Consider the following 19,841-nt stretch of genomic DNA (forward strand, 5'->3'; position numbering starts at 1 on the left):
ATTCTAAATAATCCTACCACTTAATCAAATTTAAAAGTAAGAAGCAACTATACTGCAAAAAACATTTTGAACACAATTTGTAAAGTAAGTGAAATTATAATACTGAATACTTTTAGATATTACTTAGCTAATATGGAAATTGCTATCTGAGAGATCTTAATACAATTGCAGCCTCTAAATAATAGTAAAATTGTTTGAGATTTTATAAACATTGCCAATTATTGATTCAGATTCATAGTCATTTTTATTAAACCCAAACACCTCATTCAAGATCTGAACACTAAAATCTACCAAACATGGCTAAGAGAAATTAAAGACCTAAATAACTGAAGGTATAAACAAAATACGTAGAATGCACAACTTAAATTTATTAAGATGTCAGTTCTCAGTTTTATCTCTAGATTCAGAGCAATGCCAATTAAAATCCCAACGATATGGGACATGTGTGTATGTGTGTGAAACTGACAAGTTGATTCTCAAATTTATATGACACTACAGAAGAAAAGCTAAAAAAGTAGATTAATTTAATTTACTATTAAGACAAGCTAGAGAACTTAAAATTAAAGAAGAATGAGCTAGAAAGCTTAAACTACCAGATATAAAAAACATAATGTGGTGTTGGTACACATAGAGAAAAACAAAAACACACCCCAAAAGATATGGTTTCCTTATTTACCACAGAAAAGTTACTCAATTCAGTGGAAAATGGATGGTCATTTTACTAAACGGTGCTGAGTCAATACAATATCCATATAGAAAAACACTGAACCTTGAACCTTCACACCATGCATAAAAACTAAAGATAATCATAGAAATAAATGCAAAAGGTAAAACAATAAAGCATCTCCAAGGAAACACTCTTCATGAACTTGGGATAGCAAAGATTTTTTGAAAAGAACACAGAAACCATTAATCATAAAAGAAAAGATTGCTAAGTTGAATTCCATTAAGATTTAAATCTTTGCTCAAACAACACTAAAAGAGTAAAAAGCCAAGTCATAAATTAGAAGGTACCTCTAGTCCATATATACAATAAAGTATTGTGCTAACGTACCCTGTGTTGGCCTGACAGATGCCATCTTGCTGAGAGCTAGACAGACTCTATCTTAACCTCTGCCTCACCCCTCCCGCCATTTCTCCCTTAAGTGCATACCTGGGTCATGCTACTGTGCTGGGTCATGCTGTACTTAGAACTATAGAGGCATATAACTATTGTAATCATATCCTGCTTGGCAAGCCCATTTGCTATTGTGAATACTCCCCTTGATTGATTGTATGGCAAGTACTGAATATCCCCCTTGGTAACTAGCAATCATAAGAATTGCTTGTGTACACCGTCCTTAGTAATTAACAATCATGGGAACCTCCTGCCTCCTAGTTACCAGCCTCCTCACCTAACTTGCTTGTTCTGCTTCTGTAAATTCCACTTCAGCTAGACTCCCCCTCCTCTACCTTAAGCAAAGTATAAAAAGGAATCAAGCCCCTTCTTCGGGGCTGAGAGGACTTTGAGCATTAGCTACTGTCTCTTGGTCGCTGGCAATAAAGGACTCCCAATTGGAACTTAAGAGTGTGGCACTTTCCTTCCAACTCACTGAGGTATAACAGTATCATTTCCAGAATATACAATGAACTCTCATAAATCAATAACAAAAAAGATTGAAAATCTTATTGTAAAAATCTGTGAAAAGATTTAAACACTTCACAAAAGAGAATATCCAAATCGTCAACCCATATATAAAAAGGTGCTCAACACTATTAGTTATCAGGGAAATGTAAAGGAAACCACAATGAGATGCCACTAAATGGCTAAAATTAAAGCACTGAGGACGCCAAGTGTTGACAAGGATGTGGAGCAACAAAAACTCTTCTACATTGACTGTAGGAGTGGAAATTAATACACTTCTGAAACTGTTTGGCAGTATTTAATAAAGCTAAATATATATGAACTGTATGACTTGAAAATTCAGTGAACCAAGAGAAAGGAGGGCAAAAACATGAGTGTATATGGCCCTTTTAGACAAGAATATTCACAGCAGCATTACTCATAATAGTCGAAAACCAGAAACAACCCAAATGTTTATCAACAAGAAGGAGCAAGATAATTAAATTGTGGCATATACAATGAAAAACTGTAGAGCAGTAAAAAAGAATAAAGTATTGATACATGTAACAACTAGATAAAACTCACAGATATATTAAATAGAAAAATATTATTCACCAAAATAAAATTATTAATGAGACAGCCAGGTCAGAGGGGTTCCCTGGAGAAACTCCAACAAGACTGCCCACTGAAATGGAGCCTTGAGAAGTTCACACCCTTTGCAGTGGAGAGGAACCAGGCCCTTCCTCTTCCTGTGGAAACTGGGATTTGAGCAATCTGGCAGGAAGTGCTCTAGCAGGGACTCTGGCCTAGAGAGAGTCCCTGTTCCCCCTTTCCTTCTTTTTCACCCAGTAAAACCCTGTCTTACTCATCATTCAGATTTTCTGTGAGCCTGAATTTTCAAGGCCATGGGACAGTCAAAGAACGCCATCTTTAGCTGCACTAAGGAAAAGTCCTGCAACATTTTTGGTGTGCAAAGTGGGTACTCAAGAAGTAGTGACTGAAATGGGAACACAAAACATCTTGTTGTGGCTTCTAAGCCTTTTCTTCCTTGGACTTCTGAGCTTATAGGAAACCACACCATCACCCCCTGTCGCTTCCTGGGGTGGGGGACCTTTACCTGGTCTTTTCCTTCCTTTTTCAGGACCTGGTAAGCAGCAGCGCCCAGCTGATCCCTACTCCCTGCTGCCACAGCCTTCCCCTTCCCTGGCTAATGGGGTTAACTCTATTGGACAGTAATTAAGCTTAATCTTTTCTTCCTGGTGGAGGAATTAGTTGCATAAAAATAAGAAGTTCTTCCCCGGGTATTTAAAAACTTTTCTCTTTCCCCTTCTCCACCCCATCAGGAGTTAAGCTTTAAAGATATTTTCCCTCTTTGCTAAGCCAGAACCCCTCCCTAATGATCACTGTTTATTTTTTCTGTAAAGCTTAATTGTAAAAAAGGATTTGTGGGGCTAGTCTTGGGCTGTGGCCAATCTGGTGTGCTTTGCATGTCTGTATGGTTTATACTACAAGCCTCCATATTGTTTTTACATCCTGGTGGCATGGCCTGTAACTGCTTGGCAAAGCTTTGTTTAGCAAACCTCTGTATGTTTTCCCAGCCCTGTCTCTTAAAGGGCCCCATCCAGCAACTAGATTTCCTTCTGCGTGTCTATGCGTGTACTATTGTGTATAATGTCTGTCGAAAGAGCTCTGATGAATTTGTCGTAAAGTAAGACAAGCGCTTGGATCAAGTAATTTTTAAAGGGAATATAAATCTGTAGTACCTTTCTGTTCACATGACTTTAATCTTTGAGAAATAAAAACAGCCTTAAAGATTATTGGCAAACTGCAGATCAGATGCAAGATTTGCTACGTGTTTTAAGGGTAGGAAGTACTTTTTGGGTTCTGAGAGCTATTTGACTTGCTGGCTTTACAACTGGGGACATAGGGAATAAACACACCCTTAATTAAGAAGCAAACCTTGTCTGCAGTTAGTACACGATTAAAGCAACTTACCAAGTTTTATCTTAAAGTTAAAAATGCTAGGAGTTATAACACATAATTGAAACTACTGTCAATGAGAAGAGTCAAATTCCATAAAATATTTTCAGAGATTTATTCCGAGCCAAATATGAGTGACCATGGCCTTCGACACAGCCCTCAGGGGGTCCTGAGAACATGCACCCAAGGTAGCAGAGGTACAGCTTGGTTTTATATATTTTTAGGGAGGCATGAGACATCAATCAAATATATTTAAGAAATATATTGGTTTGGTTCAGAAAGGCAGGAAAATTCAAAGTGGGGGCGGGGGAGGCTTCCAGACTGTAGCTTAATTAAAACATTTCCGGGTTAACAATTGGTTGAGTTTATCTAAGACCTGGGATCAGTGGAAAGGAATGCTCAGGTTAAGTTAAAGGATTGTGGAGACCAAGTTTTATTGTGCAGAGAAATCTCTTAGATAGCAGACTTCAGAGCAAGAGCAGGTTGTAAAATGTTTCATATCAGACCTAAAAGGGTACCTGGCTCTTATTGATTATCCTGAATCTGGAAAGAAAGGAAGGAAAACAAAGGGGAAAAGGGATTCTCTGTAGAATGTGGATTTTTTTCCCACAAGAGATTTGCAGGGCAATTTCAAGGTATGGCAAGGAAACAATTTTGGGGTAAAACATTTCAACTTTTTCCCTTATGCCAGAGTCAGATTGGAAAGTAAGTCATGATATACAGGTTAAATAAAACCCATGTTACAAGAATTTATGATTTGTAGGGCATGCCTCCCCAGATTCCTTAGAAAGGAATTTGGGCAAGATAAAAAAAATCAGAGCTTAGTCCTCAGTCCCCACTCTTGGTCAAAAAGCATTCCACAGAATGCATATTCAGGCCAACAGCAGCAGGTCATAAGGTGCTCATTACTAGAGTTGTCTGATATGGTCATTTGGCAAGGTCCCACGGCGCTAGGATGGTTCATTCCTAGAGTAGTCTGGTTTGATAGTAATAGTTTTACATATTAGCAATTTGGGTAATGGAGGGAGGACATAGTTGTCCTGATGTAATAGCCAATTGTTTAAGGGGTGACATGGAGTCAGGCCTAGGGTTCAGCCTAAACAACAACAACAAAAATCCCAGATCAGATCTGTTTTCTGAGCTATCATGATCCACATCTTTAATTGTGCCTTTCCTTTTACTGTTTCTGGCATAACATTTATAAGAAAATGTCTAATGTTAATATAGTAACAAATATAATAAAGATAGTGAAGATTTAGGCATACAAGGTTATAGGGAGAATCAGAGGGCCATAAACAACCCAACCAGCCAGAAAAACCCCCACATACATTATTCTTATTCTTTGATTAGACTTACAGTGTGTTTACCCTCCTTATTAAGGGTTATATGAACCTTATGATAAATCTTATTTGAAAACTGTGGGACCAACATTAAATAGAATTTAATAAATTTAATCTCTCTTATGGCCAATTTACCTTTATAGGTGTAGCATCCTGAGGAGGCTACAAATTATATGCAAGAAACACCTGGTCCTTAGTGTTTAAATTGCTATAGAATTGTTAACAGCAGACAAATCTATTTTTCCCACCACTTTTGTATTGCACCATATACCGGTATTTGGGAGCAAAAAGGTTTTGTCACAGGAGAAGTCATAATTCTACAGTGTCATTCCCCCCCCCACCCCCCCACCCCCCCGTAGGACTCCCTACAGCTGAGGGCCTTAGGAGTCAAAAAACATAGCCAATTAATTGTTATAGGCCATATAGGTATGGATGCAGACAGACATTCATTATATATTATTACAAAATTATTATTTTCAGTAAAAAAAAAAAAAGGCCAATAATAAAACCAAAAGGCAAAGTTACAAGACTGACTTATTTTTAAGTTTTATGTGTTGAGCTACTGTAAGCTTGGTTTCTGTTACAGACTTATAGCAATTAGCTATACAAAACATTAGCATTGTTCTGAAAAATAATTAAAAATATGTATATATGTATAGATATATTTATCATCACAACTTATGACTAGGAGTATTATACCCAGGAGGCTTTATTACAAGGTATTTTATCCTGTTACTAAATATTTTCCTTTAATTTCATAATAAGCAGAAAATTTTTGTGGTTGGGGTATATGCAAAAGTGACACATAATAGTTTAGAAGGCAACTAAAATTGTTTTACCAGTTAGTTGGGCATTTTTTGTACCCCCTTCTTGATTTGGAGGGTTCAATCTTGTCCTAATTTTATCCCTCAAAACCAGCCCTTACAATCTTATGTGCCCACCTCTTCAATGGTAGTCTCTAGAGGGCGGTAGCTTGCAAAGTTTTGGCAGCAGAGCATTAGCAGTGAAACAGATCTGAGGCGGGATGCTATAAATGAGGGTGATTCATACCTCTGGTCTTCAGAATACCATGATATTGATTTCCTTGGAAATAAAACAGGTGAGATAAATAACATTTACAGTTTGACAGTTATAAGAGTAATTCATATGTTAGAACAGAAAAAGGAACCTATTCCATTAGGGCAGTGTTAAATATAGTAAGCTCCAAGTTTCTCTTCAAAGAATCAGTACACCAGTATGTTCAGTTTCTGTGTTCTTTGTCCACCATTTTAAAGTTTAATTTACTTGTTCTCTTCGTCTCCTTGCCCCTAGTTTCAGTAACCAACCTTCCCACCAGCTCTAATCAGTAGTTCACATCTGTTCTCCTGGTTACCGGAGAGTAAAACTACATGTCCCCCTTGTGCATCCCACTCCTAACGCACATATTTATAGTCCTGACTCATCCTAGTCATCTGCTCCGTCCTGAGTCACCCCTGGTTACCTGTTCTGACCTGAGTCACCTTCAGTCACCTGTTCTGTAACTCTCTGTCCTGCCAAAACTGCTCACCCCACCACTCTGGCTCATACCCCTGCTCTGTTTAAAATAGCCAATCAGAATTAGCTTAGACTGTGTGGTCCAACAATAGCCAATAGGGGAATGACACAACAGTAGGGGCTACCTGCATCAGGAATAAGAACCCCTTCCCTTCCCTTGTTCAGGTGTGTTCTCGCCATTGCTCCAGCTGTGAGACACACCACCTTTCTATACAAGTAAATTGCCTTCCTGAGGAAACTTAGATTCAAGTGCTATTTCTTTTTTGGGACTGAAAGTTTCTTTTTAACTAATTGGGGGTTCATCTGGAATTCCCATTCTCCTCTGGGGACGGTCTAGACCTCTCCTGTGAGAAGACGCACACTGCTGCCTCATTGCAGCAGCCTCAGGAGTAAGGAATCAAGACCCAGCCAGTGTGATAAATAAACCCAGATTCTCAGCAATGCAGGAAAAAACAGACCAACAATTTGGGGAAAAAAGATCATCACATACCAGGGTGACCAGGTAACTCTGTGCATAGATCAAGGTAAGAAATGTTGCAATAGCAACAAATATTTCCTTGGTGGTCAGGACCAAGGTAAGAAAAGCCACAGGGGTGGTGAAGTATTCCTTTGTAAGGACATATCAAGGCAAGAGAAGTCATGGGGGTGGTAAAGTATTCCTTGGTCAGAACATACCAAGGTAAGAAAAGCTGTGGGGGATGGTGAAGTATTCCTTGGTCAGAGTGTCCTGGAGGTTAAAAAGAGGTGAGAAAATCTCCATTACGGGAGATTGAGCCTCTCACAGAAACCTCCTATAGAAGGGAAGGCGAAAAATTTCCAGTAGGGGAAATTGAGCCTCACCCCAAAAGGCAAGAAATTTCCAGTAAGGGAAATTAAGCTTTACCCCAAAACTATCAAGATGAGAAATACCCCAAGTAAGGTAAGAGACAAAAAGAATAAAACTAGCAACAGTTTTCTCCTAATAGTCCTCTAGGCCTAGTGTTAAAATATTAGAAAGATAATAAAAAGACCTATAAAATTCCTACAAAGACTCAAAGAGCAAATGAGGAAATATGCAGGTCTAGAATTAGAAGACCCCCCTCAAATGAGGGATGTTAAAGCTTCATTTTGTAACTAATACTTGGCCAGATATTAACAAGAAATTACAAAACATAGAAAACTGGAAAGATATACCTATAGAAGAACTTCTAAGAGAAGCCCAAAAAGTATATGTTAAATGAGATCAAGAAAAAAGCAGAAGGCAAGAGACTTTGCAGGGCAATTTCCAGGTATGGCAAGGAAATATACTTTGGGGTACAATATTTTGATTTTTTTTCCCTTGTTATGCCAGAGTCAGATTGGAAAGTAAGTCATGATATACAGGGTTAAGTAAAGCCCATCTGATGAGAATTTATGGTTTGTAGGGCATGAAACCCCAGAGCCCTTAGAAAGGAATCTGGGCAAGCTAAAAATCAAAGCTTAGTCCTCAGTTGCTGTGTTAAGTTACTGTAAACCAGGGAGATAACCAAACTTTTTTGTCAGTTGTGTTTCTAACTGTAACTACCCTGGACATTTTGCTATTCACAGACAATTGTTGTCCTGTTTTAATCCTTTTCGAAAGACAGTTTATAATAAGCTATAGAACTGTAACAGGTGCTCTGAAATACAGACTTCTGACAACTTTCGAAATTGTAACATTGGAATAAAGGAAAACAGTACAGAACTCATGAAGAGCTGAAACATTCATGCATATCAAGCAAAACAAGAGTTAACTAAATGGACTGAACTGAGAAAGATGAAGCAACCTTTTTGACTTTTGGTTGGAATATTGCTGATCCTTGTTTGGGTTTTCATAGTCAAGCAAACTTATCTCAAACTATTATTTCAAAGTCTTATCTAAGATTCCTTGGAGAACAGAGTTCCATCAAAGCTAATCCAAAAAAACTGATATAAAAATAATTAATTACCTTTAAAAATTGAGTAAGGTATGCTCCCATGAACAAAATTTGGAGCATGTTTGTTTCTCTCTGCCTGTCTCCTCTAAAATTTGTAAACTCTCTGTGAGTATTCTTAACTTATAGCAATATAGCTGTTTGCATCAGTACAATAAGAATGCATTTTTCTTTGGGGGCAGGACACAATTGGAGAAAGTGGTTATTTTACCAAGCCTTTGACTGGAAGGGTATGCTTTCCTTTAAGGAGTCAATCTCAACTTCATGGATGATGAAGGCCCAGGGGCCTCATACTCTTGTCTCCGCAGTCCCTGTACAGGGTTCCTGACCTGTGGTCAGTTAAGAATGTCACTTTCTGGCTGAGCACAGTGACTGACGCCTTTTATCCCAGTACTTTGGGAGGCTGAGGTGGGTGGATCACCTGAGGTCAGGAGTTTGAGAATAGCCTGGCCACATGGTGAAAACTGTCTTTACTAAAAATACAAAACTTAGCTGGGTATGGTGGCACATGCCTATAATCCCAGCTACTCAGGAGGCTGAGGCAGGAGAATCACTTGAACCCAGGAGGCGGAGGTTGCCATGAGCTGAAATCATGCCACTGCACTCCAGCCTGGGCAACAGGAGAGAAGCTTCATCTCAAAAAAATAAAATAAATAAATGTCACTTTCTAATAGGTCTAGGATCTCCAAGTTTATTACGGACCTTAAGAGGAGAGAATCACTCATCATACAGGTATTTCAGGATAAATCCATGGCTGGGCTTAGCTTTAAAAGGTCTTATCTAAGATTCCTTGGAGAACAGAGTTCCATCAAAGCTAATCCAAAAAAACTGATATAAAAATAATTATTCTTACTGTACTTTTTTGCAAATAATCAGGCCAAGTAAAAAACTGAAGTCTATTTTGGAAACCATTCAGTCCTATGATGATTTGTGTTTTAACAAAAATAAGAACTGGAGAAAGAAAAATTCATGTTTCAAAACTTATATATTTGTCATTAAATTCTAAACTCACTAACTGTTTTTAAGTTTTTGCTTACATTTTAGGCTAACCCTGGTAGTTCCTGTGAACCAACCAACAATCTCCAGATGCAGCTCAGAAAGAACAAAAGGGATGGGTAATGTAGAAATCTGAATCAATATTCTAGTTCTGAGCAATTATCCTGTAAATCCTGCCAGGCAATTGGAATAAACAGAATGGCCATCACTCAGAGGTTTCCTTTTAGAGAAAAACCAAGAAAGCTAACCAACGTCAAACACCATGCACCCAAATCTTAGCAAGCATGACTATAGCTACCAGTTACCTGGATATGTGACAAAACACCCTTTCCCCTCCCTTGTTGGAAGAGGACTCAGTTTCAGTTTTAAATTAGCATTCTGCTTATGAGTCCATGTAACCCCCTCAAGACATATTTTTATCCCAGACTCAATTCTAAGCTCTGAGTCAAACACCTAGGATAGAAAACTGGATCTGAGGGATCCAGAGGCAGACAATAATGGAAGTGAAAAGGTACAGTGCAAGTGAGCATGGTTGATTCCTGCCGATTAAGCCAACCCCAAACTTCCTGTTTCATGGATAAAAACTACATGTAATATCCATGGCATAAATGAGGTCTAGGGAACTCCAAGGCATTGACAATCAATGGGATAGAGGCACAGGTGAGAGTGGATAATTTCTATTCTCTAGGCCCTCCCTGTTTCATGGATGAAAGCTGCTTTGGCATTCATGGCAGCACCTGCCAAGGTGGCCAGGACATGGGGATGCAAGGATGAAAGACGGAAAGAGGATGCTCTTCTCTCTCTCCCTCATATACCCCAGCTATCTGCTAGGAAGAGAAGGGAGACAGAGATGCCTGCTCCCCTCTTTCTAGATGGGTAGCCATTCACAGCCTTTGTGCCCTTTTCAAATGTATCCTGAACCCCTGGGACTCCTTTAAAAGGTGCCCTGTTGACATTCCGTTCCAAGGCCTCTGTGTGCCCGCGGAGTAGCCATCATGAGCAAAGCTCACCCTCCTGAGTTGAAAAAATTTATGGACAAGAAGTTATCATTGAAATTAAATGGTGGCAGACATGTCCAAGGAATATTGCGGGGATTTGATCCCTTTATGAATCTTGTGATAGATGAATGTGTAGAGATGGTGACTAGCGGACAACAGAACAATATTGGAATGGTGGTAATACGAGGAAATAGTATCATCATGTTAGAAGCCTTGGAACGAGTATAAATAATGGCTGTTCAGCGGAGAAACCCATGTCCTCTCTCCATAGGGCCTGTTTTACTATGATGTAAAAATTAGGTCATGTACATTTTCACATTAGACTTTTTGCTAAATAAACTTTTGTAATAGTAAAAAAAAAAAAAAAAAAAGGTGCCCTGTTTTTTTTGTTTTGTTTTGTTTTGTTTTTTTCCCTTTCTTCTCCTCTGTCCTCTCTTCACTGATAGGTAATTGTGTCTCAGTACTACCGGGACACTCCCCTCCGATGCATCCTCCAAACTGGAAAGAGTTAATTTCCCAAACTTTAAACTAGTTGGCTTAGGATTAAGCTCAGGAGAAAGAAACCTAGAAACCCAACATTCCAGCAAAAGGGTAATTTTTTGCTAGTTGGGTGTTTAGCCTCCCTCTCCCTGTGCAAACTGGTAAAAGGCCCTGGAATTTTTGATCTGTCCTTACCCCTCCCATTGTTTCATTTTGATACATGTTTTCTAATAACAGGGTTTGTCTGTTCTTGCCTTCAGGCCATTAAACTCCACATGGTCATGCAACTCAGAGCCTCTGACAATAGCCCCTTCTGCTGGGGCTATTGTGAAAAGGTACAGTACAAGTGAGCATGGCTGATTCCTGCCGATTAAGCCAACCCCAAACTTCCTGTTTCATGGATAAAAACTACATGTAATATCCATCGCATAAGTGAGGTCTAGGGAACTCCAAGGCACTGACAATCAAGGGGATAGAGGCACAGGTGAGAGTGGATAATTCCTATTCTCCAGGCCCTCCCTGCTTCATGGATGAAAGCTGCTTTGGCATTCATGGCAAGGACGGAGATATGCCTCTGAGGGAAATGGGACTACCATTTGCCCAAAACAGCACCACCTGTCAGCAGGTAGCAGTTAAAATCAGTCTTCTTCCTTATCCTTAATCTAACAGCAATTAGATGTACTTCTTTAGAGGAGGAATGAGACACCCAGGTGGGATGGTGTCCCTGAAGAAACTCCAAACAGCCTGCCCAATGAGGTGGATCCTTGGGAAGTTCACACCCTTTGCCACAGGGAGAAGCCTGGCCCTTCCTCTTTCTGTGTAGAACCTGGGATTCAAATGGCCTGGTAGGAAGTGCTCTAGCAGGGATTCCGGCCTAACAAGAGTTCCTGTTTCCCTCATTCCTTCCTTTTCACCCAATAAAACCCTTTCTTACCCACTATTCAAATTGTCTGTGAGCCTGAATTTTCATGGCCATGGGACAAAGAACTCCATCTTTAGCTGAACTAAGGAAAAGTCCTGCAACATTAACACATACAGTATAATTTCCTTTATATGAAGGTCTAGAGATTGTACAACTAATCTATGTCAGTGTAGTGGCTACCATGGTAAAATGTTAACTAGGAGCAGGTACACAGAAGGCTTCTAGGGTTTTGAATGTGTATATTTAGGTCTGAGTAGTAGTTACACAGGAGTATAGATATATCTGTAGAAATTCACTACACTGTTCATTAAGATTTGTCAACTTTAGTGTGTGTAATGTCTTAACAAAAGGAGGAAAATAGCATCTCTGTGGGAAAATATTTTAAGCTAAAAATGATTCTTGCAAAACTGAAAAAAAAAAAACCTACATTCTGATCATATTTTTATAATGACTATGAATGACTATATAACCATAATAAATAAGACTAAATTACTCACAACTATGTATGGAGGCCCCAGTAGGTGATTAGTAAAAAGAGTACCAAGAGAGTAGAAAGGGACTTTCCATTATGAGACTTTGGTAATGAGAAGGGAGGTATGTTGGCCTACTGCCAAGTTGGAAACAGTATATATCTTATTTAAATTCTTCTAAGGACTGAGCAAATATATGATGATTTCAAAGTAATAAACCTGTCACTTTGAAATGAATAGAATTCAACATTTCTAGCAATATTTATGAAAGTCTTTCTTTACTAAAAGTCCTCATGAAAATCAAATGCCATTTCATATCTTTAGCACACGTGTTTTGAAGTGAAAAGCTGAAAAAAACCTAAATCTTAATTATTTAGGTGTAAGATTTAAACCACAATAATCTGAATACATGTATATTATGGATTCATTACACAAAAATGGCAAGGCAGTGGAAATAGCTATCACAATGTGGGGATGTTCATTTCTTTAAGTATTAAAATACTTTGCTATAAAAGCACACTTTTAAGCAAATGTACATGTACCTTGAAGAACTACAGAAAAGACCCAAATATCCAAATATCATGTCAGGTAGACAGAGGCAAAGAACTGTGTCACTTCAAAGACTTTGGACTACTGCAAAAGTAAGGACTAAAATTGCACCTCAAAAAAAAAAAAAAAAAAAAAAGCACTGCTTTTTCCATTCATCCATCCATGAACATTTAGGTTGTTTCCATGTCTTAGCTATCATGAATAATGCTGCAATGAACATGGAAGTGCAGATATGTCTTTACAAGGTTGAAATTTCCTCTTTTTTGGACATAGACCCAAAAGAGGGGTTGCTGGATCATATTGTAGTTCTATTTTTAATTTCTTCAGAACCTCCATACTGCTTTCTATAATGGCTGTACCGATCTACATTACCACCTACAGTGTGCTAGAGTTCTCTTTATATCCTTGCCATGCTTGTGTTATCTCTTGTCTTTTTGATAATAGCCATCCTTACATTTATGGGCTAACATCTCATAGTGGTTTAATTTTCATTTCTCTTATGATTAGTAATGTTGAGCACTTTTTCATATACCTGTTGGCCATTTTTATCTCTTTTTTGTAGAAATATATGTTTTGATCCTTTGTCCATTTAAAAATCAAATTGTTTTACCTATATCGAGTTGTAAAAATGATTTATAAATTTTGGATACTATCAGATAAGCAGTCTGTAATTATTTTTTCCCAGCCTGTAGGTTGTCTTTTCATTCTGTTGATTGCTTCCTTTGTGGTGTAGAAGTGTTTTAGTTTGATTTAGTCCCATTTATTTACTTCCACTTTTGTAGCCTGAGATCTTAATGTGATATCCATAAAATCATTGCCAAAGTCAATGTTGGGAAACTATTCCCCTATGATCTCTTCTGGAAGTTTTATGGTTTTTGTTATTACATTTAGACACTTTAACCACTGGAATATTATTCACCCTTAACAAAAATAAAATCCTTCCATTTGCCACAGCATAGATAGGCCTTAAGGGTATTATGCTAAGTGAAATAAATAGGAAACAGGAAAAAAATTGTGTGATCTCACATGTGGGATATTTTTAAAAAGAGCTTAAATACAACTGGGCACAGTGGCTCATGCCTGTAATCCCAGCACTTTGGGGGGCCAAGGTGGGCAGATCGCGAGGTCAGGAAATCAAGACCATCCTGGCCAACATGGTGAAAACCCCGTCTCTACTAAAAATACAAAAATTAGCTGGGCATGGTGGCGTTCGCCTGTAGTTCCAGCTACTCAGGAGGCTGAGGCAGGAGAATTGCTTGAACTCGAAATGTGAAGGTTGCAGTGAGCTGAGATTGCTTCACTGTACTCCAGCCCGGTCAATAGAGTGAGACTCAGTCTCACCAAAAAAAAAAAAAAAGCTTAAATACACAGAGATAGAGAATAAAACAGCATTTATCACTAGTGGGAGGGAGTAGGAAATAGGGATATGCACTTCAAAGGATACAAGATAGCAGGTATGTAGGATGACTGTATCTAGAGATGGAAAGTACAACATAAGGACTAACAAAATACAATAAAATTGTATTTGAGATTTTTGTTAAATAAGATTTAGCCACTTGTTAAAAAAATAAGTATGTGATATGATAGATTTGTTATTCTGTTCATTACAGTAGTTAGTTATATCTATCCCATAATATGCTGTAGACCTCAAATATACACAATAAAATTTATTTTTAAAATGTTTATTTTCTTTTATGGTGAAAAGAAATACATAGAATTAGCCAGCTGGACTCAGTTTAGATGATCCCAATTTTGTTGGCAACATCCAGAGCATCATAATCAGGAGCCAGTCGAACATATGCCTTCTTCTCTCCATCAGGCCGAATCAGGGTGTTGACCTTGGCCACATCGATGTCATAGAGCTTCTTCACAGCCTGTTTGATCTGGTGCTTGTTGGCTTTAACATCCACAATGAACACAAGTGTGTTGTTGTCTTCTATCTTCTTCATGGCAGACTCAGTGGTCAGCGGAAACTTGAATAGCATAGTGGTCCAGGTTGTTTCTCCGGGGGGCGCTCTTCCGAGGATATTTGGGCTGCCTCCGGAGTCACAGTGTCTTGGGCCACCGGAAGGTGGGTGACGTGCGGATCTTCATTTTTTTGTGGCTGTGGACACCTTTCAACACTGCCTTCTTGGCCTTTAAAGCCTTCGCTTTGGCTTTGGCTTTGGCTTTAGGAGGGGCAGGAGCTTCCTTCTTCGCTTTCGGCACCATCTTGTGAAAAGGGTCTCCGATGCGCGTTCTCACAGGCTTATAGCCATGTTTATAATTTTTGAAAAAGATACACTGCTTACAGAATCTCAACAGATCTTTTTCAAAGACAAATGCAAATGTTTTTAACAAATTCATACTAAGATGTTTGAAATTCTTGCAGCCAGCACAACAGTCTGAGCTCAACCTGAGACATTCAAGCTTGGCAGGGGAAAGGGCGTCTGCCATTGCCGAGGCTCCAGTAGGCAGTTTCAACCTCACAATGTAAACAAAGTTGCTGGGAAGTATGAATGGGGCAGAGTCCACACCACAGCAGTTCAGCAAGACCTCTGCAGGCAGACTGTGTCACTAGACTCCCTCCTCACTGGGCAGGGCATTTCTGAAAAAGGCAGCAGCCCATCAGGGACTTATAAATAAAGCCCCCACATTCCTGAGACAGAGTACCTAGGAAAAGGGGCAGTTATGGGTACAACTTCAGCAGACTTAAACGTCCCTGCCTGGAAGCTCTGAAGGGAGCAGCAGATCTCCCAGCACAGCACTCGAGCTTTAATAAGGGACAGACTGCCTCCTCAAGTGGCACCTTGAGTATTATGACTAAGAGATACTTCCCAGTGGGGGCCAACAGATACCTCATACAGGAAAGCTCTGGCTGGCATCTGGCGGGTACCCTTCTGGGATGAAGCTACCAGAGGAAGGAACAGGCAACAATCTTTGCTGTTCTGCAGCCCCTTCTGGTAATTCCCAGGCAAACAGCGTCTGGAGTAGACCTCCAGCAAACTCCAGCAGACCTGCAACAGAGAGGCCTGACTGTTAGAAGTAAAACTAACAAACAGAAAGAAATAGTTTCAACATCAACAGCAAGGACGTACAGTCAGAGACCCCATCCAAAGGTCACCAACTTCAAAGACCAAAGATAGATAAATCCACAAAGATGGGAAGAAATCAGCACAAAAAGGCTGAAAATTCCAAACACTAGAACGTCTCTTATCCTCCAAGGGATCACAACTGCTTGCCAGCTAGGGAACAAAACTTGACAAAGAACGAGTTTGACGAATTGACAGAAGTAGGCTTCAGAAGGTGGGAATAACAAACTTCTCTAAGCTAAAGAAGCATGTTCTAATTCAAGGTAAGGAAGCTAAGAACCTTGAAAAAAGGTAAACAAAATGCTAACTAGAATAATCAGTTTAGAGAAGAACATAAATGACCTGATGGAGCTAAAAAACACAGCACAAGAACTTCATGAAGCATACACAAGTTTCATTAGCTGAATCAATCACACAGAAGAAAGGATATCAGAGATTGAAGATCAACTCAATAAAATAAAGCAAGAAAACAAGATTAGAGATAAAAGAATGAAAAGAAATGAACAAAGCCTCCAAGAAATATGTGATTATGTGAAAAGACCAAATCTACATTTGATTGTTGTACCTGAAAGTGATGGGGAGAATAAAACAAAGTTGTAAAACACTCTTCAGGATATTATCCAGGAGAACTTCCCCAACCTACCAAGGCAGGCCAACATTCAAATTCAGGAAATACAGAGAACATCACAAAGATGCTCCTCAAGAAGAGCAACCCCAAGACACATAATCATCAGATTAACCAGGGTTGAAATGAAGGAAAAAATGCTAAAGGCAGCCAGAGAAAGGTCAAGTTACCCACAAAGGGAAACCCATCAGACTCACAGTAGATCTCTGGGCAGAAACCCTACAAGCCAGAAGAGAGTGGGGGCCAATATTCAACATCCTTAAAGAAAAGAATTTTCAACACAGAATTTCATATCCAGCCAAACTAAGTTTCATAAGCGAAGGAGAAATAAAATCCTTTACAGACAAGCAAATGCTGAGAATACTACCATCAGAGAATACTATAAACACCTCTATGCAAATAAACCAAAAAATCTAGAAGAAATGGTTAAATTCCTGGACACTTACACCCTCTCAAGACTATACCAGGAAGAAGTCCAATCCCTGAATAGACCAAATAACAAGGTCTGAAAATGAGGCAGCAATTAACCACCTACCAACCAAAAAAAGTCCAAGACCAGACGAGTTCATAGCCAAATTCTACCAGAAGCACAAAGAGGAGCTCGTACTATTCCTTCTGAAACTATTCCAAACAATAAAAAGAGAGGGAATCCTCCCCAACTCGTTTTATGAGGCCAGCATGATCCTGATATCAAAACCTAGCACAGACACAACTAAAAAAGAAAATTTCAGGCCAATATCCTTGATGAACATCGATGTGAAAATCCTTAATAAAATACTGGCAAACTGAATCCAGTGGTACACCAAAAAGCGTATCCATCATGATCAAGTCAGCTTCATCCCTGGGATGCAAGTCTGGTTCAACATACGCAGATCAAGAAATGTAATTCATCACATAAACAGAACCAAAGACAAAAAGCACATGATTATCTCAATAGACGCAGAGAAGGCCCTTGACAAAATTCAGCAGCCCTTTATGTTAAAAACTCTCAATAAACTCGGTATTCATGGAACATATCTGAAAATAATAAGAGCTATTTATGACAAACCCACAGCCAATATCATACTGAATAGGCAATTACTGGAAGCATTCCCTTTGAAAACCAGCACAAGACAAAGATGCCCTTTCTCACCATTCCTGTTCAACACAGTATTGGAAATTCTGGCCAGGGCAATCAGGCAAGAAAAATAAATAAAAGGCATTCAATTAGGAAAAGAGGAAGTCAAATTGTCTGTATTTCTAGACAACATGATTGTACATTTAGAAGACCCCATCATCTCAGCCCAAAATCTCCTTAAGCTGATAAGCAACCTCAGCAAAGTCTCAGGATACAAAATCAATGTGCAAAAATCACAAGCATTACTATATACCATTCAGGACATAGGCATGGGCAAAGACTTCATGACTAAAACACCAAAAGCAATGACAACAAAAGCCAAAATTGACAAATGGGATCTAATTAAAGAGCTTCTGCCCAGCAAAAGAAACTATCATTAGAGTGAACAGGCAACCTACAGAATGGGAGAAAATTTTTTCAATCTACCCATCTGACAAAGGGCTAATATATAGAATCCACGATGAAATTTAAAATATTTATAAGAAAAAAACAATGGTGAAGGATATGAACAGACACTTCTCAAAAGGAGACATTTATGCAGCCAACAATATATGAAAAAATGCTCATCATCACTGGTCATTAGAGAAATGCAAATCAAAACCACATTGAGATACCATCTCATACCAGTTAGAATGGCAATCATTAAAAAGTCAGGAGACAACAGATGCTAGAGAGGATGTGGAGAAACAGGAATGCTTTTACATTGCTGGTGGGAGTGTAAATTAGTTCAATCATTGTGGAAGACAGCGTAGTGATTCCTCAAGGATCTAGAACTAGAAATACCATTTGACCCAGCAATCCCATTGCTGGGTATATACCCAAAGGATTATAAATCATTCTATTATACAGACGCATGCACACATATGTTTATTGCAGCACTGTTCACAATAGCAAAGCCTTGGAACCAACCCGGATGCCCATCAATGATAGATTGGATAAAGAAAATGTGGCACATATACAAGATGGAATACTATGCAGCCATAAAAAAGGATGAGTTCATGTCCTTTGCAAAGACATGGAAGAAGCTGGAAACCATCATTCTCAGCAAACTAACACAAGAATAGGAAACTAAGCACTGCATGTTCTTACTCATCAGTGGGAGCTGAACATTGAGAACACATGGACACAGGGAGTAGAACATCACACACCGGGGACTGACGGGGGTCGTGGGGTTAGGGGAGGGATAGCATCAGGAGAAATACCTAATGTAGAACCTGCACATTCTGCACATGTACCCCAGAACTTAAAGTATAATAAAAAAAATTCATACTAAGATGTTAATGACTACCAGCCTCACTTTCCTCCTTATTTGGCTTGAAGGACCTGGGCAATTTACAGAGTTCGTCGGGGGTACTGAAAGGAGCCAAAGGGGCTGAGCACAGTAGCTCATGCCTATAATTCCAGGACTTTGTGAGGCCAACGCGGGCCGATGATTTGATGTCAGGAGTTCAAGACCAGCCTGACCAACATAGTAAAACTCCCTCTTTACTGAAAATATAAAAAAATTAGTCAGGCGTGGTGGTGCATGCCTGTAGTCCCACATACTCAGGAGGCTGAGGCAGGAGAATTGCTTGAACCCAGGAGGCAGAGGTTGCAGTGAGCTGACATCATGCCACTGCACTCTAGCTTGGCCAACACAGCAAGACTCAGTCTCAAAAAAAAAAAAAAAAGTAAAAGAAAAAAGAGCCAAAACAAGGCAGCTAGATCATATTTGGGTATAACATGATTTTATCTTGATTACTTACAAAGAAAATACATACTTTAAAAAAGATGCTTACCCCTAAGAACAAGTCATCCAAGAGGAGTCAAAATCACAAAGCCTGCCACTCAATGGTAGAGTAGAAACAAAACACAAGTTTCCTATAACCAACATTTTCCCCTCTGTATTGAATATTGCTTCTTAAGAACAGCATACTGAAGAAATTCTTTTTTTTTTTTTTTTTTTTTTGAGAAAAAGTCTCACTCTGTCGCCCAGGCTGGAGTTCAGTGGCATGATCTTGGCTCACTGCAACCTCTGCCTCCTGGATTCAAACGATTCTTCTGCCTCAGCCTCCTGAGTGGCTGGGACAACAGGCAAGTGCCACCATGCCCAGCTATTTTTTGTATTTTTAGTAGATACAGGGTTTCGCCATATTGGCCAGGCTGGTCTTGAACTCCTGGCCTCGTGATCCACCCACCTTGGCCTCCCAAAGTGCTGGGATTACAGCCGTGAGCTGCCGCGCCTGG

The 19,841-nt window shown here is 39.3% G+C and overlaps 1 protein-coding gene and 2 pseudogenes across 3 annotated transcripts in view; 1 reads left to right on the plus strand and 2 right to left on the minus strand.

Moving 5' to 3' along the window:
• Positions 1-19,841, minus strand: part of COL19A1 (collagen type XIX alpha 1 chain) — a 340,055-nt gene that overhangs the window by 301,180 nt on the left and 19,034 nt on the right. The gene's annotated exons all lie outside the window — the stretch shown is intronic.
• On the plus strand, positions 10,340-10,752 carry LOC116549771 (annotated as a pseudogene).
• Positions 14,499-15,046, minus strand: LOC116549769 (annotated as a pseudogene).

This window comes from Sapajus apella, unplaced genomic scaffold (genome assembly GCF_009761245.1).
Source record: "Sapajus apella isolate SASKATOON/1434 unplaced genomic scaffold, GSC_monkey_1.0 scaffold6, whole genome shotgun sequence".
NCBI lineage: Eukaryota > Metazoa > Chordata > Mammalia > Primates > Cebidae > Sapajus > Sapajus apella.